General features: G+C 39.9%; 1 protein-coding gene across 1 annotated transcript in view; it reads left to right on the top strand.

Moving 5' to 3' along the window:
• AVEN (apoptosis and caspase activation inhibitor) overlaps positions 1-22372 on the top strand; it is an 874431-nt gene that overhangs the window by 774207 nt on the left and 77852 nt on the right. The gene's annotated exons all lie outside the window — the stretch shown is intronic.

Below are 22372 nucleotides of genomic sequence, written 5' to 3'. Positions count from 1 at the left end.
AAGAGAAAGTGGAGGTGGAAGTACTGGGAGTCTCTCCACTATTGTCATTGCCAATAGTGTCCTCACCATCCGTGTCGGAAACATCACTTTGGATTATATTAGGATGGTTAGTTCTGGGGTTACTTTTGTAAAAGTTTCTTCTTCTCCACTTATAGATCTTTCTCTCTTTATAATCATTGATATCTCTAAATAGCTTGCCCTGTTTCATGTCCCGTAATTCTTTAATGTACTGGTCTAGTTCTTTCTGATAATTCTTGTACATCTTTTCGAAATCTGAATGTGATTCATATTTTTTAAGTTGTGTATATTGTTCTTGGATAGATGTTTCGAGTTTGTCATATTTCTCTTTATCATGTCGTATTAGAATGTTCATAAGTTTGAACGAACATTCTGATAGAGCTGTCTCCCAATCTTCTGTTAGTACTGGGTTCTCAAACTCAAATGCCGGGAACAATTGAATTCTTAATCCTCTGGGGATTAGTTTTTGTTGAATATATTTGTCACAGAATTGTTTGTCCCACCATACTTTTTCTTGTTTAAACATATTTTTATGTACCTCCTTTAGTAAGGTCTCAAGCGATCCGATAGGAGTATATTCATCAGTGGCATTTGTTTTGAACATATTGTCCAAATCGGTGGCTCTTCTAGAGTGTCTATCTGATCTATCTTTATCAAAGAGGTCAGCCATGATGCTGTTAAATTACCTTGGTGTGCTTGGCTCTTATTAGAATTGATTCAATAATACTGATTAATAGTAACCTAGTCAGGTTACAGTATTTATATGAATAAATGTGTGCTCTGTCGTCTGGAAAACTGTGTAACCACAGTAACTAGATTTGAGAAACAAAAGAGAAAGGCGACGGCACTACTGATGCTGTGTCCCACTTTGTATTCTAATCTCATCTGATGTATGAGAAATGCCAATAGTGTACTTGGGGACTTAGGTGCTGTACATTGGGAGAAACAGACTAGAAAGTATCAATTGCTGGACACAATTGAAAGAATGTACTTGAATAGCACTCAACAGCATGCGATCAGTTATTGGCCAATGCTACCATAGGTAAAGAAGCCCAAAGTGGGGCGGATTTAAAACTTAACTTTTAATAAAAATATTAAAATTAACACAAAACATTAAAAATCACAAACAGTGTGAATGAAGGTGAAAGAATGCAACTCCTAGGGAGAATTATCAAAATGTATATATTAATTCTTGGTATATTCTCCAGAGGATGCACTCACTATTGTGGGGTGCTACATATATCTCGGGTGTCACCCTCTTGAATGAGGTCCTGTGTTACATTCCAGGTGTGGCTAGCCCACTAATAGTTATGCTTTTCCTCTGTGAGAGGGGTGTGAGTGGTAATGATCTTATATTGAGGACCCAGGTTGTGGATATCCTCACCAGCTTATAAAAAGTCAAAATATCATAGTAAATAATTATGAGATGTCTTCTTAAATACCCCACGGATATCTTATCACTGAAAAACACATATATTTAAGCAGCATCTCAAGGTTAAAGGGACAGTATACTATGATATTGTTTTTTTAAGGTTCATTTGTGTATTTGCATACCATAGTGTTAAAAGATACTTATTTATGTATAACTATTAACAGGAATCATGTCAGATTCCTGAAATATGCTTTTCTAGATAGGTATTATCAGTTTGTGGCCCTCCCTTTTGGTCTGGCTATAGCACCCAAAGTGTTTACAAAGGTGCTTGGAGCTCTGTTGTCTGTGTTTTGAGCTCAAGGAATTTCTGTAGTTCTTTACATGGACTACCTTTTGGTTCAGTCACCCTCTTTCCATCTGGCTGCATCCACACTCAGCTCTTCAGTTGCTTCAAAGTCACGGTCGGATAATAAATATTCAAAAGAGTTTCTTAACTCCTCAGACCCATGTGTCTTTTCTGGGTTTTATAATCAATTCCGTGACAATGCATTTGTCTCTATTAGACCAGTGCAGAATGAAGCTGCAACAGACTTGTGCTGTTCTTCAACTAAATTGACTAATTTTCTCAGTACATGGAAATTGTGGATCTCATGGTGACTTCCTCAGATGAAATCCTATTTGCCAGATTTCATCTTCAGGCGCTCCAATTGCAGAAACTGCATCAGTGGAATGGGGGCCATGAGGATCTATCTCAGAGAATCCCGTTAGATCACACAGGACAACACATTCCCTGAACAGTGGCAGTCTCACCATTCCTTGGTTCAGGGGGCCTCTTCTTCGACCAGTGTGGGTATTAATTTCCACAGATTTACCCATCTATATTCTGGAACAATCTGTTGCAATCTTTGCAGTTCTTTAGCAACTAGGGAAGTGTCCCACATCTTAATTTGGGCACAACAATATAATTACATGATTTAAGCCATCTACACTCTAGGTGTGAACAATTTTGAGGCAGACTTTCTCAGTTGTTAATCTCTTCAACCTTGAGAGTGGCCTTTAAATCAAGAGGTTTTGGACCAGATCATGAGATGTTGGGAGTCTGCCAGAGATATATCTCATGGCCTTTTGTTATAATCGCAAACTTCCCCAGTAATATGTCAGGTCTTGTGACACTCGGACAAGCTTAATAGAGTTCCTAGTGGTTCCCTAGTCATTCAAACTGATTTATATATTTCCCCTGTGTAGCTATATAGAGCAGAAACAAGCCTCAGCAATTTGGATTGCTCTGGCGTGTACTGGCAGGTTTTGGTTAGTAGATCTGGTTCAGATGTCCTTGTGCCTGAGTTGGAGGCTTCCTCTAAGAAGGGATCTTCTTTCTTAAAGTCCTTTCGTTATCAGGATCTCAAAACTCTGAATCTGACAGCATAGTGATAGAACACTTAGTGTTCTCTCAAAGTAATTTGCTTGGTGTGCTCACAAAATATACCACTGGAATTCTCTCAGTACATGAGTTCTTGCAGGAGCGTTTGGATAAGTTTTCATCATCCGGTTCTCTGAAACAATGAGCTTTAAAATAACATAATGACAATAGCTAGCTTTGTTGTCTGCAGACTCAAGCCAGGATTCTTATCCTCCAGATAAGGTAAATTGCCACAAATGAGATATTAATTTGTTTTTAAAATGTTTAGACTTAGCTGTGTTATATTATTCTATAGCAAGACAACAAAATTGTCTTTAGCAACGTATTGTGGAGACTAATGGCAATACTATTAATATTGTGTATATACGTCTTTCCTGAAATTATTGTTGTTCAAAGTACAAAATTGTATTTAAGATGGGGTGCAGTGTATTGTTACAAACTTATGGAAATAAGTTTTACAGTGAAGAACTGAAAAGGAAAGAATACACCTATTGCACTCACAGACGTAAATATTTTATGATGGTAGTAATTGCTCCAGTTTGATAAAACTTAAAGGGACATGAAACCCAAAATGTTTCTTTCAAGATTCAGATAGAGAATATAATTTTAAACAACTTTCCAATTTACTTCTATTATTTAATTTGCTTCCTTATCTGGTTATCCTTTGCTGAAAGTTTTATCTAGGCAAGCTCAGGAGCAGCAGAGAACCTAGGTTCTAGCTGTTGATTGGTGGCTGAATATATATATTGATTGTCATTGGCTCACCCATGAGTTCAGTTAGAAATCATTAGTGCATTGCTGCTTCTTCAACAAATGATAACAAGAGAATGAAACAAATTAGATAATAGACGTAAATTAGAAAGTTGCTTAAAATTGTATTTTCTATCTGAATCATGAAAGAGAAAAAAATTGGGTTTCAGGTCCCTTTAACTTTCATTTGAAGTTATAAGTAATATATTAAGAATACATAAATGGGTATATTGTAGATATCAGAGAGGGAAATTGTTTATCACACTGGAGCGATTACTACTATAATAAAATATTTATGTGTGTATGCAAAAAGTGTATTCTTTCATTTTCAGTTCTTCACTGTAAAACTTCTTTCCATATGCAAGGCAGGTTTTCTCTATTCTAGCTCTCAGGACAGATTTTTAGAATTACTTTGGATGCAAACCATTACTGAGTAGCAGATTATACCACCTGTTCTGTAATTTAGATATCATAGGAATTTGGCCTGTTAGTGGTTTCAGATGACTGGAATTAGGAAACCCTGCTTTAAAGCCCTGCCACCAAAAACAGGGAAAGGAATTTCACGTTTTCATTAAAAAAAATGCTTATGGCTAGATTACGAGTTGTGCGTTAGGGTAAAAAAGCAGCGTTAAGAGGTCCTAATGCTGCGTTTTTACGCCCACTGGTATTACGAGTCTTGAAGGTTTAGGTGTACTGCACACTTCTTTGGCCTTACCGCAAAATGACTTACGTAAACTTTGTAAAGTCTTTTTTCTATGGGACTTCCATAGCGCTGGTATTACGAGTCTGTCCTGGGAGGCCAAAATGTGAGAGGTACACCCTACCCTGTCAAGATCCCGAATGCATTTAAAAGTCAGTAGTTATGAGTTTTACACTACAACGCTGTAGCATAAAACTCATAACTAAAGTGCTAAAAAGTACACTAACACCCATAAACTACCTATTAACCCATAAACTGAGCCCCTCCTGTATCGCAAACACTATAATAAAATGTTTAACCCCTAATCTGCCGCTCCGGACACCCCCGCCACCTACATTATACTTATGAACCCCTAATCTGCTGCCCCCAACATCGCCAACTCCTACATTATATTTATTAACCCCTAATCTGCCGCCCCCAATGTTGCCGCAACCGACCTACACTTATTAACCCCTAATGTGCCGCCCCCACTATAAAAACATATCAACCCCTAAACCGCCGCACTCCCGCCTCGCAAACATTAGTTAATTATTATTAACCCCTAATCTGCCGTCCCTAACATCGCCGCCACCTACCTACAATTATTAACCCCTAATCTGCCGCCCCCAACGTTGCCGCCACTATATTAAAGTTATTAACCCCTAAACCTAAGTCTAACCCTAACACCCCCTAACTTAAATATAATTTAAATAAGTCTAAATAAAATTCCTATCATTAACTAAATTATTCCTATTTAAAACTAAATACTTACCTATAAAATAAACCCTAAGCACCATTTTCTCCATACCCACCCTCTCAAACAGTCACTTACAAGAAATCTCACACCCTTTGAACAGACATGCGCTATGACAAGTTCAGCACATCACACCTTATCATGGGCTAAGAGACTCCTAGTTAATGCACAGAGCTCGAAACTTCCTGATTATATAGAAAGCTGGCATAGGTAATTGAATAAGACTATCACAGAAGCAGAGTGGGTTAAAATTTTTAATAATAAAAGAAAATCTTCATCCTCAGCTAGATTTTTAGAGACAAATTACAAACTTCTGACTAGGTGGTACTTGACACCTACCAGACTTAAATGCATTTTCCCTGCCTCGTCAGACCTTTGTTGGAGGGGTTGTGGGGAAAGGGGGACGATGACACACATATGGTGGGCATGTCCTAAATTGTCACCTTTTTGGCAGGGCATACAGAATATCCTAAAAGTCATAATGGGGCGGGGGGATTCCTATCAGCTAGACCCGACAACGGCCCTACTGAATCTGTTACCTAAATGTAAATGTAAATTAAGAACACGGCTAATTCAGTTGGCATTGAATTCTGCTAGGTCCTTAGTCGCTAGGCTCTGGAAATCTCAAATCTCCCCGACCCTAAAGGACTGGCACTCTCACATGACAGATACCTTGAGAATGGAAGAATACGGTTTCTTTAAATCGAATAGGTTAGAATTCTTCCATGATTTAAAATTCATCTGGGATGAAATCCAAAATGATCTGAGGATAGAAGGGGGGAGCTTTACACAAGTTACAGGAGTGACCTAGGAGGAATGACAGGCCTAGTTTTATCTTAGAGAGGTATGGCTGACGTGGTCCCACCCCTGCCTGATACTCTAATAATGACCTCTTTAGCTTAGCACTTCTCTCAAAGGTTGATAGTTAAATACAAAGTCGAGGGATACCACTAGATGTGTAGAATATATACAAAGTGATCTTAAATTAAGAAATTTCGGCATAGTTTTGTTGTTGTTTGAGTTATGTTTTGTACATTGGTGTCATTGTCAATCACCATGCATTTATATGGAGTGGGGCTACTGTTATCAAATGGACTTATCACGGACAGTCTAGCTCTACTATTTCATTTTACTATATGGGAGTTCGTTCTCCTTTCTTTTGGAGACTGATGATTTCTCCCTCTTTTGTTTCTGTTTAAACTTTTGTATCAACAATGACATCCTTTTGTACCATGCTGCTAAATAATGATAATAAAAATGAATAAATAAAAAAAAAAAAAAAAAAAAAAAACCCTAAGCTAGCTACAATATAACTAATAGTAACATTGTATCTAGCTTAGGGTTTGTTTTTATTTCACAGGCAAGTTTGTATTTATTTTAACTAGGTAGAATAGTTATTAAATAGTTCTTAACTATTTAATAACTACCTAGCTAAAATAAATACAAAAGTACCTGTAAAATAAAACCTAACCTAAGTTACACTAACACCTAACACTACACTATAATTAAATAAATTAACTAAATTAACAACAATTAAATCAATTAAATAAATTAGCTAAAGTACAAAAACAAAACAAAACACTAAATTACAGAAAATAATAAACAAATTACAAGATATTTAAACTAATTACACCTAACCTAATAGCCCTATCAAAATAAAAAAAGCCCCCCCAAAATAAAAAAAAACCCAAAATAAAAAAAACCCTAACCTAAACTAAACTACCAATAGCCCTTAAAAGGGCCTTTTGCGGGGAATCGCCCCAAAGTAATCAGCTCTTTTACCTGTAAAAAAAAATACAACCAACCCCCCCAACAGTAAAACCCACCACCCACACAACCAACCCCCCAAATAAAATACTATCTAAAAAAAACTAAGCTCCCCATTGCCCTGAAAAGGGCATTTGTATGGGCATTGCCCTTAAAAGGGCAGTTAGCTCTTTTGCATGCCCAAAGTCCCTAACCTAAAAATAAAACCCACCCAATACACCCTTAAAAAATCTAACACTAACCTCCTGAAGATCGACTTACCGGGAGAAGTCTTCATCCAAGCCGGATCGAAGTCCTCAACGAAGCCGGGAGAAGTCTTCATCCAAGCCGGGCAAAGTGGTCCTCCAGACGGGCAGAAGTCTTCATCCAGACGGCATCTTCTATCTTCATCCATCCGGCACGTAGCGGGTCCATCTTCAAGACATCCGACGTGGAGCATCCTCTTCATCCGACGAATGAAGGTACCTTTAAGTGATGTCATCCAAGATGGCGTCCCTTCGATTCGGAATTAAGATAGAAAAAATCCTATTGGCTCATGCAATCAGCCAATAGGATTGAAGTTCAATCCTATTGTCTGACCCAATCAGCCAATAGGATTGAGCATGCATTCTATTGGCTGATTGGAACAGTCAATAGAATGCAAGCTCAATCCTATTGGCTGATTTTTCTACATTAATTCCGCTTGGCTGATAAAATTCTATCAGTCAATCGGAATCTAAGGGACGCCATCTTGAAGATGTCTTGAAGATGGACCCGCTCAGCGCCAGATGGATGAAGATGCCGTCTAGATGAAGACTTCTGTCCATCTGGAGGACCACTTCGCCCGGCTTGGATGAAGACTTCTCCCGGTAAGTCGATCTTCAGGGAGTTAATGTTAGGTTTTTTTAAGGGTGTATTGGGTGGGTTTTATTTTTAGGTTAGGGACTTTGGGCGTGCAAAAGAGCTAACTGCCCTCTACTGTTGGGGGGGTTGGTTGTATTTTTTTTACAGGTAAAAGAGCTGATTACTTTGGGGCAATGCCCCTCAAAAGGCCCTTTTAAGGGCTATTGGTAGTTTAGGCTAGGGTTTTTTATTTTAGGGGGGCTTTTTTTATTTAGATAGGGCTATTAGATTAGGTGTAATTAGTTTAAATATCTGTAATTTGTTTATTATTTTCTGTAATTTTGTGTTGTTGTTTTTTTTGTTCTTTAGCTAATTTAATTTAGGTAATTGTATTTAAAGTAGTTAATTTATTTAATTATAGTGTAGTGTTAGGTGTTAGTGTAACTTAGGTTAGGTTTTATTTTACAGGACCTTTTGTATTTATTTTAGCTAGGTAGTTATTAAATAGTTAATAACTATTTAATAACTATTCTACCTAGTTAAAATAAATACAAACTTGCCTGTAAAATAAAAATAAACCTTAAGCTAGATACAATATAACTATTAGTTATATTGTAGCTAGCTTAGGGTTTATTTTACAGGTAAGTATTTAGTTTTAAATATGAATAATTTAGTTAATGATAGTAATTTTATTTAGACTTATTTAAATTATATTTAAGTTAGGGGGTGTTAGGGTTAATCTTAGATTTAGGGGTTAATACATTTAATATAGTGGCGGCGATGTTGGGGCGGCAGATTAGGGGTTAATAAATGTAGGTAGGTGGCGACGATGTTAGGGACGGCAGATTAGGGGTTAATCATATTTAACTAATGTTTGCGAGGCGGGAGTGCGGCGGTTTAGGGGTTAATATGTTTATTATAGTGGCAGCGACATTGGGGCGACAGATTAGGGCTTAATACATGTAGGTAGGTTGCGGCGACATTGGGGGCGGCAGATTAGGGTTTAATAAATATAATGTAGGTGTCGGCGATGTTGGGGGCAGCAGATTAGGGGTTTATAAGTATAATGTAGGTGGCGGCGGTGTCCGGAGCAGCAGATTAGGGATTAATAAATATAATGCAGGTGTCGGCAATGTTGGGGGCGGCAGATTAGGGGTTAATAAGTGTAAGATTAGGGGTGTTTAAACTCAGGGTTCATGTTAGGGTGTTAGGTGTAGACATAACTTTAGTTTCCCCATAGGAATCAATGGGGCTGCGTTAGTGAGTTTTACGCTGCTTTTTTACAGGTGTTAGGCTTTTTCTCAGCTGGCTCTCCCCGTTGATTCCTATGGGGAAATCGTGCACAAGCACGTATGACCAGCTCACCGCTGACTTGAGCAGCGCTGGTATTGGAGTGCGGTAATGAACAAAATTTTGCTCAACACTCACTTCTTGTCTTTTAATGACGGGTTTCTGAAAACTCGTAATACCAGCGATGTAGGTAAGTGAGCGGTGAGACAAAACTGCTCGTTAGCACCGCATAGCCTCTAATGCAAAACTTGTAATCTGGGCCTTAATGTATTTGAGTGAGAGGTGAGTCCTAGTTTGAGAGTTTTAAGTTGATCCATCATACCCTCTGATTGGATGTGGAGCAAGTCCAGTATTAGTGCATTTGCTGTGTGTATGAAAGTAATGGTTCTGTGTGAAACTGTTAGTTTGTTTTGTCTTTACTCATATGTAGTCATTTTATTTCTTAAAAATTTATTTTTATAAATTGTAAATTAATTTTGTATTTTTTTTCTTCTATAAGATACGATGAGTCCAAGGATTCATCCTTTACTTGTGGGATATTATCCTCCTGCTAACAGGAAGTGGCAAAGAGCACCACAGCAGAGCTGTCTATATAGCTCCTCCCTTGACTCCACCCCCCAGTCATTCTCTTTGTCTACTCTAAGTACTTGGAAGGGTAAAGTGAAAGAGGTGATAAAATGTTAGTTTTTATTTTCTTCAATGGTACCGATGTGTACTATTTTCCCTCAGGCAGCAGATGGATGAGGACTTCTGCCTGGAGGCTGATGATCTTAGCAGTTGTTACTAAGATCCAATGCAGTTCCCACAGAATGGCTGAGGAGTACTTAAGAAACTTCAGTGTGAGGAACGTTTTTCATGCTATAAGCAGTGAGGTATGTTCAGTCATTTTTTTCTGGAGAGACTATGTTATTTCAGAATTGGCTGACAGTATCCCCATGAGGGAGAGGGTAAGCAGTAATTCTAAAGTTTAAAGAGGGGTATTACTGAGCTTGCATATATGGGCTATATAAAAATGGTTGCCACTGATGTTTGAATGTTTGTGGGCAAACGTTTACATGTTTGTGAGTGCAGTTAACTTTTTTAAAGGAGAGACGTTTTTATGCTTTATTTAAGAAGGGTACACATGGCTTCATTTCTGGGTTTATGAACCCACATGGCTAGGTTTTTAGACCGCTCTGGTACGGTTAATTTGGGCTGTGAGGCATCGAGTGAGATGGGCGGGGCCTATTTTCACGCCTCAGTTGTGCAGTTGTTTCTCTTGTAAAGGTGTATCCAGTCCACGCACGGGTTCATCCATTACTTGTGGGATATTCTCCTTCCCAACAGGAAGTTGCAAGAGGGCACCCACAGCAGAGCTGTCTATATAGCTCCTCCCCTAACTGCCACCCTCAGTCATTCTCTTGCAACTCTCGACAAGATAGGAAGTGTAAGAGAGATGTGGTGACTTAGTGTAGTTTTTACCTTCAATCAAGAGTTTGTTATTTTTAAATGGTACCGGCGTTGTACTGTTTTACTCTCAGGCAGAAATTGGAAGAAGAATCTGCCTGGAGGTTGATGATCTTAGCGGTTTGTAACTAAGGTCCATTGCTGTTCTCACACATAACTGAAGAGTATGGAAAGAAAACTTCAGTTGGGGGGACGGTTTGCAGATTACCTGCTTTGAGGTATGTTCAGTATATTTATTTCTAGAGAGATGATAAGGTCTAGGAAATGCTGACAGAGCCTTGTATATTTGAGGTAAGCCTGATGCAGTGATTTAACAACGACTGGGATCATGCTTACAAAAAAGGGTAATATTCATGTTAATACTCATATTACTTAATTCATGTTAATACATAGTGTCAAAACGTTTGCATGGTTTATAGAAAAAACGTTTTTTCTCTGAGGGTGATAAATCTTTATTTGGGGCCTAGTTTTCCACATGGCTAGTCAGATTACTCCTAGGAGTACTTTTTTAAGGCCCTCTGACATTGAGTGCATGGTGGGAGGGGCCTATTTTCGCGCTCTAAATGCGCAGTTGGTATTCAGACTGAGACATCCAGCTTCCCTAAAGGAGTCCTCTGGCATCTAGGACCACTATAGAGGGTTTTTCTTTCATGTAATTAGCAAGAGTCCATGAGCTAGTGACGTATGGGATATACATTCCTACCAGGAGGGGCAAAGTTTCCCAAACCTCAAAATGCCTATAAATACACCCCTCACCACACCCACAATTCAGTTTTTTCAAACTTTGCCTCCTATGGAGGTGGTGAAGTAAGTTTGTGCTAGATTCTACGTTGATATGCGCTCCGCAGCAAGTTGGAGCCCGGTTTTCCTCTCAGCGTGCAGTGAATGTCAGAGGGATGTGAGGAGAGTATTGCCTATTTGAATGCAGTGATCTCCTTCTACGGGGTCTATTTCATAGGTTCTCTGTTATCGGTCGTAGAGATTCATCTCTTACCTCCCTTTTCAGATCGACGATATACTCTTATTTATATACCATTACCTCTGCTGATTTTCGTTTCAGTACTGGTTTGGCTTTCTACAAACATGTAGATGAGTGTCCTGGGATAAGTAAATCTTATTTTCTGTGACACTCTAAGCTATGGTTGGGCACTTTATTTATAAAGTTCTAAATATATGTATTCAAACATTTATTTGCCTTGACTCAGGATGTTCAACATTCCTTATTTTCAGACAGTCAGTTTCATATTTGGGATAATGCATTTGAATCAATCATTTTTTCTTACCTTAAAAAATTTGACTCTTTTTTCCCTGTGGGCTGTTAGGCTCGCGGGGGCTGAAAATGCTTCATTTTATTGCGTCATTCTTGGCGCGGACTTTTTTGGCGCAAAAAATCTTTTCTGTTTCCGGCGTCATACGTGTCGCCGGAAGTTGCGTCATTTTTTTTGACGTCCTTTTGCGCCAAAAATGTCGGCGTTCCGGATGTGGCATCATTTTTGGCGCCAAAAAGCAAAATAAATATGGGCGTCGCTTTTGTCTCCACATTATTTCAGTCTAATTTTTTTCTTTGCTTCTGGTTACTAGAAGCTTGTTTATTGGCATTTTTTCCCATTCCTGAAACTGTCATTTAAGGAATTTGATCAATTTTGCTTTATATGTTGTTTTTTCTCTTACATATTGCAAGATGTCTCACGTTGCATCTGAGTCAGAAGATACTTCAGGAAAATCGCTGTCTAGTGCTGGAACTACCAAAGCTAAGTGTATCTGCTGTAAACTTTTGGTAGCTATTCCTCCGGCTGTTGTTTGTACTAATTGTCATGACAAACTTGTTAATGCAGATAATATTTCCTTTAGTAATGTACCATTGCCTGTTGCAGTTCCTTCAACATCTAAGGTGCAGAATGTTCCTGATAACATAAGAGATTTTGTTTCTGAATCCATCAAGAAGGCTATGTCTGTTATTTCTCCTTCTAGTAAACATAAAAAATCTTTTAAAACTTCTCTCTCTACAGATGAATTTTTAAATGAACATCATCATTCTGATCCTGATGACTCTTCTGGTTCAGAGGATTCTGTCTCAGAGATTGATGCTGATAAATCTTCATATTTATTTAAAATGGAATTTATTCGTTCTTTACTTAAAGAAGTACTAATTGCTTTAGAAATAGAGGATTCTGGTCCTCTTGATACTAATTCTAAACGTTTAGATAAGGTATTTAAATCTCCTGTGGTTATTCCAGAAGTTTTTCCTGTTCCTAATGCTATTTCTGAAGTAATTTCCAGAGAATGGGATAAATTGGGTAATTCATTTACTCCTTCTAAACGTTTTAAGCAATTATATCCTGTGCCGTCTGACAGATTAGAATTTTGGGACAAAATCCCTAAAGTCGATGGGGCTATTTCTACCCTTGCTAAACGTACTACTATTCCTACATCAGATGGTACTTCGTTTAAGGATCCTTTAGATAGGAAAATTGAATCCTTTCTAAGAAAAGCTTATCTGTGTTCAGGTAATCTTCTTAGACCTGCTATATCATTGGCTGATGTTGCTGCAGCTTCAACTTTTTGGTTGGAGACTTTAGCGCAACAAGTAACAGATCATGATTCTCATAATATTATTATTCTTCTTCAGCATGCTAATAATTTTATCTGTGATGCCATTTTTGATATTATCAGAGTTGATGTCAGGTTTATGTCTCTAGCTATTTTAGCTAGAAGAGCTTTATGGCTTAAAACTTGGAATGCTGATATGGCTTCTAAATCAACTCTACTTTCCATTTCTTTCCAGGGTAACAAATTATTTGGTTCTCAGTTGGATTCTATTATCTCAACTGTTACTGGTGGGAAAGGAACTTTTTTACCACAGGATAAAAAATCTAAGGGTAAAAACAGGGCTAATAATCGTTTTCGTTCCTTTCGTTTCAACAAAGAACAAAAGCCTGATCCTTCATCCTCAGGAGCAGTTTCAGTTTGGAAACCATCTCCAGTCTGGAATAAATCCAAGCCTTCTAGAAATTCAAAGCCTGCTTCTAAGTCCACATGAAGGTGCGGCCCTCATTCCAGCTCAGCTGGTAGGGGGCAGGTTACATTTTTTCAAAGAAATTTGGATCAATTCTGTTCACAATCTTTGGATTCAGAACATTGTTTCAGAAGGGTACAGAATTGGTTTCAAGATGAGAACTCCTGCAAAGAGATTTTTTCTTTCCCGTGTCCCAGTAAATCCAGTGAAAGCTCAAGCATTTCTGAATTGTGTTTCAGATCTAGAGTTGGCTGGAGTAATTATGCCAGTTCCGGTTCTGGAACAGGGGATGGGGTTTTATTCAAATCTCTTCATTGTACCAAAGAAGGAGAATTCCTTCAGACCAGTTCTGGATCTAAAAATATTGAATCGTTATGTAAGGATACCAACCTTCAAAATGGTAACTGTAAGGACTATCTTGCCTTTTGTTCAGCAAGGGCATTATATGTCCACAATAGATTTACAGGATGCATATCTGCATATTCCGATTCATCCGGATCATTATCAGTTCCTGAGATTCTCTTTTCTGGACAAGCATTACCAGTTTGTGGCTCTGCCGTTTGGCCTAGCTACAGCTCCAAGAATTTTTACAAAGGTTCTCTGTGCACTTCAGTCTGTAATCAGAGAACAGGGTATTGTGGTATTTCCTTATTTGGACGATATCTTGGTACTTGCTCAGTCTTTACATTTAGCAGAATCTCATACTAATCGACTTGTGTTGTTTCTTCAAGATCATGGTTGGAGGATCAATTCACCAAAAAGTTCATTGATTCCTCAGACAAGGGTAACCTTTCTGGGTTTCCAGATAGATTCAGTGTCCATGACTCTGTCTTTAACAGACAAGAGACGTCTAAAATTGATTTCAGCTTGTCGAAACCTTCAGTCACAATCATTCCCTTCGGTAGCCTTATGCATGGAAATTCTAGGTCTTATGACTGCTGCATCGGACGCGATCCCCTTTGCTCGTTTTCACATGCGACCTCTTCAGCTCTGTATGCTGAATCAATGGTGCAAGGATTACACAAAGATATCTCAATTAATATCTTTAAAACCGATTGTACGACATTCTCTAACGTGGTGGACAGATTACCATCGTTTAATTCAGGGGGCTTCTTTTGTGCTTCCAACCTGGACTGTAATTTCAACAGATGCAAGTCTCACAGGTTGGGGAGCTGTGTGGGGATCTCTGACGGCACAAGGAGTTTGGGAATCTCAGGAGGTGAGATTACCGATCAATATTTTGGAACTCCGTGCAATTTTCAGAGCTCTTCAGTCTTGGCCTCTTCTGAAGAGGGAATCGTTCATTTGCTTTCAGACAGACAATGTCACAACTGTGGCATACATCAATCATCAAGGAGGGACTCACAGTCCTCTGGCTATGAAAGAAGTATCTCGAATTCTGGTTTGGGCGGAATCCAGCTCCTGTCTAATCTCTGCGGTTCATATTCCAGGTTTAGACAATTGGGAAGCGGATTATCTCAGTCGCCAAACGTTGCATCCGGGCGAATGGTCTCTTCACCCAGAGGTATTTCTTCAGATTGTTCAAATGTGGGAGCTTCCAGAAATAGATCTGATGGCGTCTCATCTAAACAAGAAACTTCCCAGGTATCTGTCCAGATCCCGGGATCCTCAGGCGGAAGCAGTGGATGCATTATCACTTCCTTGGAAGTATCATCCTGCTTATATCTTTCCGCCTCTAGTTCTTCTTCCAAGAGTAATCTCCAAGATTCTGAAGGAATGCTTGTTTGTTCTGCTGGTAGCTCCGGCATGGCCTCACAGGTTTTGGTATGCGGATCTTGTCCGGATGGCCTCTTGCCATCCGTGGACTCTTCCGCTACGACCAGACCTTCTGTCGCAAGGTCCTTTTTTCCATCAGGATCTCAAATCCTTAAATTTAAAGGTATGGAGATTGAACGCTTGATTCTTGGTCAAAGAGGTTTCTCTGACTCTGTGATTAATACTATGTTACAGGCTCGTAAATCTGTATCCAGAGAGATATATTATAGAGTCTGGAAGACTTATATTTCTTGGTGTCTTTCTCATCATTTTTCTTGGCATTCTTTTAGAATCCCGAGAATTCTACAGTTTCTTCAGGATGGTTTAGATAAAGGTTTATCCGCAAGTTCTTTGAAAGGACAAATCTCTGCTCTTTCTGTTCTTTTTCACAGAAAGATTGCTAATCTTCCTGATATTCATTGTTTTGTACAAGCTTTGGTTAGTATAAAACCTGTCATTAAGTCAATTTCTCCACCTTGGAGTTTGAATTTGGTTCTGGGGGCTCTTCAAGCTCCTCCGTTTGAACCTATGCATTCATTGGACATTAAATTACTTTCTTGGAAAGTTTTGTTCCTTTTGGCAATCTCTTCTGCCAGAAGAGTTTCGGAATTATCTACTCTTTCTTGTGAGTTTCCTTTTCTGATTTTTCATTAGGATAAGGCGGTGTTGCGAACTTCTTTTGAATTTTTACCTAAAGTTGTGAATTCCAACAACATTAGTAGAGAAATTGTGGTTCCTTCATTATGTCCTAATCCTAAGAATTCTAAGGAGAAATCGTTGCATTCTTTGGATGTTGTTAGAGCTTTGAAATATTATGTTGAAGCTACTAAGTCTTTCCGAAAGACTTCTAGTTTATTTGTTATCTTTTCCGGTTCTAGAAAAGGCCAGAAAGCTTCTGCCATTTCTTTGGCATCTTGGTTGAAATCTTTAATTCATTTTGCCTATGTTGAGTCGGGTAAAACTCCACCTCAAAGGATTACAGCTCATTCTACTAGGTCAGTTTCTACTTCATGGGCGTTTAGGAATGAAGCTTCGATTGATCAGATTTGCAAAGCAGCAACTTGGTCCTCTTTGCATACTTTTACTAAATTCTACCATTTTGATGTCTTTTCTTCTTCTGAAGCAGTTTTTGGTAGAAAAGTACTTCAGGCAGCGGTTTCAGTTTGAATCTTCTGCTTATGTTTTTTCTTTAAACTTTATTTTGGGTGTGGATTATTTTCAGCAGGAATTGGCTGTCTTTATTTTATCCCTCCCTCTCTAGTGACTCTTGCGTGGAAAGATCCACATCTTGGGTAATCATTATCCCATACGTCACTAGCTCGTGGACTCTTGCTAATTACATGAAAGAAAACATAGTTTATGTAAGAACTTACCTGATAAATTCATTTTTTTCATATTAGCAATAGTCCATGAGGCCCGCCCTTTTTTTGTGGTGGTTATGATTTTTGTATAAAGCACAATTATTCCAATTCCTTATTTTATATGCTTTCGCACTTTTTTTATCACCCCACTTCTTGGCTATTCGTTAAACTGAATTGTGGGTGTGGTGAGGGGTGTATTTATAGGCATTTTGAGGTTTGGGAAACTTTGCCCCTCCTGGTAGGAATGTATATCCCATACGTCACTAGCTCATGGACTCTTGCTAATATGAAAGAAATGAATTTATCAGGTAAGTTCTTACATAAATTATGTTTTTTCCTGCAAAAAATCGTGTTTAAGGGCAGGTAGGAGCCAGAGCAGAGCTGTGGCAGTGTGTTTGACTGTTTATTAATGGTTTTAACGGTTTTCAAATCCGATTTGGGGCATAAGGGGTTAATCATCCATTTGCAAGTGGGAGCAATGCTGCTTTAGTCCCTTATACACACTGTAAACATTTTGTAGAGTTTACTACTTTTTAACACTGTTTTGCAGTTTATGTGGTAGTTTTTTTTCTCTTAAAGACACAGTACCGTTTTTGTTTAATTGCTGTTTCACATTTATTAAAGTGTTTTCCAAGCTTGCTGGTCTCATTACTAGTCTGTTAAACATGTCTGACATAGAGGAAACTCCTTGTTCATTATGTTTAGAAGCCATTGTGGAACCCCCTCTTAGAATGTGTACCAAATGTACTGATATTTCTATAAGTTATAAAGACCATATTATGACTTTTTCACCAGAGGTTTCTCAGACTGACAAAAGGGAGGTTAAACCACCTAGCTCTCCCCATGTGTCAGAACCTATATCTCCCGCTCAAGTGACGCTTTAGTAGCTATGTCCAATATACCCTCACAATATGCAGAAGCCAAAGCAGGAGAGCTTCTATCTGTGGGTGACATTTCTGATTCAGGGAAGGCGTTACTTCAGTCTGACTCTGAAATGACAGCGTTTAAATTTAAGCTTGAACACCTCCGCTTGTTGCTCAGGGAGGTTTTAGCGACTCTGGATGACTGTGACCCCATTGTAGTCCCAGAGAAATTGTGTAAAATGGACAAATACTTTGCAGTGCCTGTTTACACTGACGTTTTTCCTGTCCCTAAGAGGTTTTCAGAAATTATTACTAAGGAATGGGATAGACCAGGTGTACCGTTCTCTCCCCCTCCTGCTTTTAAAAAGATGTTTCCCATAGATGCCGCAACACAGGACTCGTGTCAGACGGTCCCTAAGGTGGAGGGAGCAGTCTCTACCCTAGCTAAGCGTACAACTATCCCTGTCGAGGACAGTTGTGCTTTCCTAGATCCAATGGATAAAAAATTAGACGGTTTCCTTAAGAAAATCTTTATACAACAAGGTTTTATTCTCCAGCCTCTTGCATGCATTGCCCCAGTCACTGCTGCAGCGGCTTTCTGGTTCAAGTCTCTTGAGGAGGCTCTACAGGTGGAGACCCCGTTAGATGATATTCTAGACAGGATTAAAGCTCTTAAGTTAGCTAATTCCTTTATTTTTGATGCCGTTTTTCATTTAACCAAGCTAACGGCTAAGAATTTAGGTTTTGCCATTCATGCGCGTAGGGCGCTATGGCTTAAATCCTGGTCAGCTGACGTTACTTCAAAGTCTAAGCTTCTCAACATCCCCTTCAAAGGGCAGACCCTATTCAGGCCTGGACTGAAGGAGATCATTTCTGATATTACTGGAGGAAAAGGTCACACCCTTCCTCAGGATAGGTCCAACAAATTAAGGACCAAACAGACTAATTTTCGTTCCTTTCGAAACTTGAGTGGCGCAGCTTCAACTTCCTCTAATGCAAAACAAGAGGGAAGTTTTGCCCAGTCCAAACCAGTCTGGAGACCTAACCAGGCTTGGAACAAGGGGAAGCAGGCCAAAAAACCTGCTGCTACCTCTAAGCCAGCATGAAGGAGTAGCCCCCGATCCAAGACCGGATCTAGTTGGGCAGACTTTCTCTCTTCGCCCAGGCTTGGGCAAGAGACGTCCAGGATCCCTGGGCTCTGGAGATTTCCCAGGGATATCTTCTGGACTTCAAAGTTTCATCTCCAAAGGGGAGATTTCATCTCTCACAATTATCTGCAAACCAGGTAAAGAGAGAGGCATTCTTACATTGCGTTCAAGACCTACTGGTTATGGGAGTGATCCACCCAGTTCCAAGGGAGGAACAGGGGCAGGGCTTCTATTCAAATCTGTTTATAGTTCCCAAAAAAGAGGGAACTTTCAGGCCAATCTTGGATCTCAAGATCCTAAACAAATTTCTCAGAGTCCCATCCTTCAAGATGGAGACTATTCGAACCATCCTACCTATGATCCAGGAGGGTCAATATATGACTACCGTGGACTTAAAGGATGCTTATCTCCACATTCCGATACACAGAGATCATCATCAGTTCCTCAGGTTCGCCTTCCTAGACGGGCATTACCAGTTTGTGGCTCTTCCCTTCGGGTTAGCCACGGCACCAAGAATCTTTACGAAGGTTCTAGGGTCCCTACTGGCGGTTCTAAGGCCACGAGGCATAGCGGTGGCTCCTTACCTAGACGACATTCTGATAAAGGCGTCGACTTTTCAAATCGCCAAGTCCCATACGGACATTGTTCTGGCATTCCTGAGGTCTCACCGGTGGAAGGTGAACGAAGAAAAGAGTTCTCTCTCCCCTCTCACAAGAGTTTCCTTCCTAGGAATTCTGATAGATTCAGTAGAAATGAAATTTTTTCTGACAGAGGTCAGGTTGCCAAAACTTCTAACTTCCTGCCGTGCTCTTCATTCTACTTCTCTGCCGTCAGTGGCTCAGTTTATGGAAGTAATCGGCCTAATGGTAGCGGCAATGGACATAGTTCCGTTTGCCCGTCTACATCTCAGACCACTGCAACTTTGCATGCTCAATCAGTGGAATAGGGACTACACAGATTTGTCTCCTCGGATAAATCTGGATCAAGAGACCAGGGATTCTCTTCTCTGGTGGTGGAATGAGTTTCCGCAGGCCAGAATGGACTATAGTGATGACAGATGCCAGCCTTCTGGGCTGGGGCGCAGTCTGGAACTCCCTGAAGGCTCAGGGTTCGTGGACTCAGGAGGAAGCCCTCCTTCCGATAAACATTCTGTAACTAAGAGTGATATTCAATGCTCTTCAGGCTAGGCCTCAGCTAGCTGCGGTCAGGTTTATCAGATTTCAGTCGGACAACATCACAACTGTAGCCTATATAAACCATCAGGGGGAACAAGGAGCCCCCTGGCAATGTTGGAGGTTTCAAAGATAATTCTATGGGCAGAGGTTTACTCTTGCCATCTCTCAGCTATCCATATCCCAAGAGTAGAGAACTGGGAGGCGGATTTTCTAAGTCGGCAGACTTTTCATCCAGTGGAGTGGGAGCTCCATCCGGAGGTATTTGCCCAGCTGATTCAACTATGGGGCAAACCAGAACTGGATCTCATGGCGTCTCGTCAGAGCGCCAAGTTACGGGTCCAGGTCCAGGGATCCCCAGGCAGCGCTGATAGATGCTCTAGCAGTTCCCTGGTCCTTCAGCCTGGCTTATGTGTTTCCACCATTTCCTCTGCTCCCTCGTCTGATTGCCAAGATCAAGCAGGAGAGAGCTTTGGTGATTTTGATAGGTCCTGCGTGGCCACGCAGGACTTGGTATGCAGATCTGGTGGACATGTCATCCTTTCCACCATGGACTCTGCCTCTGAGGCAGGACCTTCTACTTCAAGGTCCCTTCAAACATCCAAATCTAATTTCTCTGCGTCTGACTGCTTGGAGATTGAACGCTTGATTTTATCAAAGCGTGGTTTTTCCGAGTCAGTCATTGATACCTTAATTCAGGCTCGAAAGGCTGTCACCAGGAAAATCTATCATAAGATATGGTGTAAATATCTTCATTGGTGTGAATCCAAGGGTTACTCATGGAGTAATGTCAGGATTCCTAGGATATTATCCTTTCTCCAAGAAGGATTGGAGAAGGGATTGTCAGCTAGTTCCTTAAAAGGACAGATTTCTGCTCTGTCTATTCTTTTGCACAAACGTCTGGCTGAGATTCCAGACGTTCAGGCGTTTTGTCAGGCTTTGGTTAGAATCAAGCCTGTGTTTAAACCTGTTGCTCCGCCATGGAGTTTAAATTTAGTTCTTAAAGTTCTTCAAGGGGTTCCGTTTGAACCTTTGCATTTAATAGATATTAAACTTTTTATCTTGGAAAGTTCTGTTTTTAGTAGCTATCTCCTCGGCTCGAAGAGTTTCGGAGTTATCTGCTTTGCAGTGTGATTCCCCTTATCTGATTTTCCATGCAGATAAGGTAGTTTTACGTACCAAACATGGGTTTCTTCCTAAGGTGGTATCTAATAAGAATATCAATCAGGAAATTGTTGTTCCGTCTCTGTGTCCTAATCCTTCTTCAAAGAAGGAACGTCTGTTACACAATCTTGACGTGGTTCATGCTTTAAAGTTTTATTTACAAGCTACGAAGGATTTTCATCAAACATCTGCTTTGTTTGTTGTCTACTCTGGACAGAGGAGAGGCCAAAAGGCTTCGGCAACTTCTCTTTCTTTTTGGCTAAGAAGCTTAATCTGCTTAGCTTATGAGACTGCTGGCCAGCAGCCTCCTGAAAGAATTACAACTCATTCTACTAGAGCAGTAGCTTCCACATGGGCTTTTAAACATGAGGCCTCTGTTGAACAGATTTGTAAGGCAGCGACTTGGTCTTCGCTTCATACCTTTTCTAAATTCTACAAATTCGATACTTTTGCTTCCTCAGAGGCTATTTTTGGGAGAAAGGTCTTACAGGCAGTGGTGCCTTCTGTTTAAGTTCCTGTCTTGTCCCTCCCTTCATCCGTGTCCTAAAGCTTTGGTATTGGTATCCCACAAGTAATGGATGAACCCGTGGACTGGATACACCTTTACAAGAGAAAACAATGCTTACCTGATAAATTTATTTCTCTTGTGGTGTATCCAGTCCACGGCCCACCCTGTCATTTTAAGGCAGGTGTTTTTTATTTTTAAACTACAGTCACCACTGCACCCTATAGTTTTTCCTTTTTTTTCTTGCTTGTCTTCGGTCGAATGACTGGGGGTGGCAGTTAGGGGAGGAGCTATATAGACAGCTCTGCTTTGGGTGTCCTCTTGCAACTTCCTGTTGGGAAGGAGAATATCCCACAAGTAATGGATGAACCCGTGGACTGGATACACCACAAGAGAAATAAATTTATCAGGTAAGCATAAATTTTGTTTTTTCTCAAGCAAGCAGCAAGCTCCAGATCCGGTGGGCCTTTGTGAGCTGTATTGGGCCAAAACGAAGGTTTAACCCGGTTTTACAGACTCCTGAGGGCAGGTAGTCACCACAGCAGAGCTGTGGCGAGGTGCAGGGGGTGCTTTTGATTGAAATAAATGTTTTGTATTTTTCCGTTTTTTCCTGTAAGGGTTAAGTATTCCTTTCCTTGTGGGGCAAACTTAGCTGCAGACTTGGGATGCTTCTACCATAAAATTGGGACAATTTGATTGTTTTTAAGCAGTTTTGGAAAAATTGTATGCTTTTTTTCTCTTAAAGGCGCAGTACCATTTTTTAAGATTGTTATTTTTTCACTAAATAAAGTGTTTTCAAGCCTGTTTGTGGTCATTACTAGCCTGTTTAACATGTCTGACATTGAGGAAAGCCAATGTTCCATGTGTTTAGAAGCCATTGTGGAACCCCCACTTAAAATGTGTCCCTCATGTACTGAAAGGGCCTTACATTGCAAAGAACATATTTTAGCTGATAAAAGTATGTTGCAGGATGATTCTCAGTCAGAAGAGAATCAGGTTTTGCCAAGCGCCGCCAAGTACTTCTAGTGCGTCTAATTCTTTCACCCTGC

This window comes from Bombina bombina, chromosome 1, assembly GCF_027579735.1.
Source record: "Bombina bombina isolate aBomBom1 chromosome 1, aBomBom1.pri, whole genome shotgun sequence".
Lineage (NCBI taxonomy): Eukaryota > Metazoa > Chordata > Amphibia > Anura > Bombinatoridae > Bombina > Bombina bombina.
The sequence above is the reverse complement of the archived record's forward strand: the minus strand, read 5'-3'. Positions and strand labels throughout refer to the sequence as shown.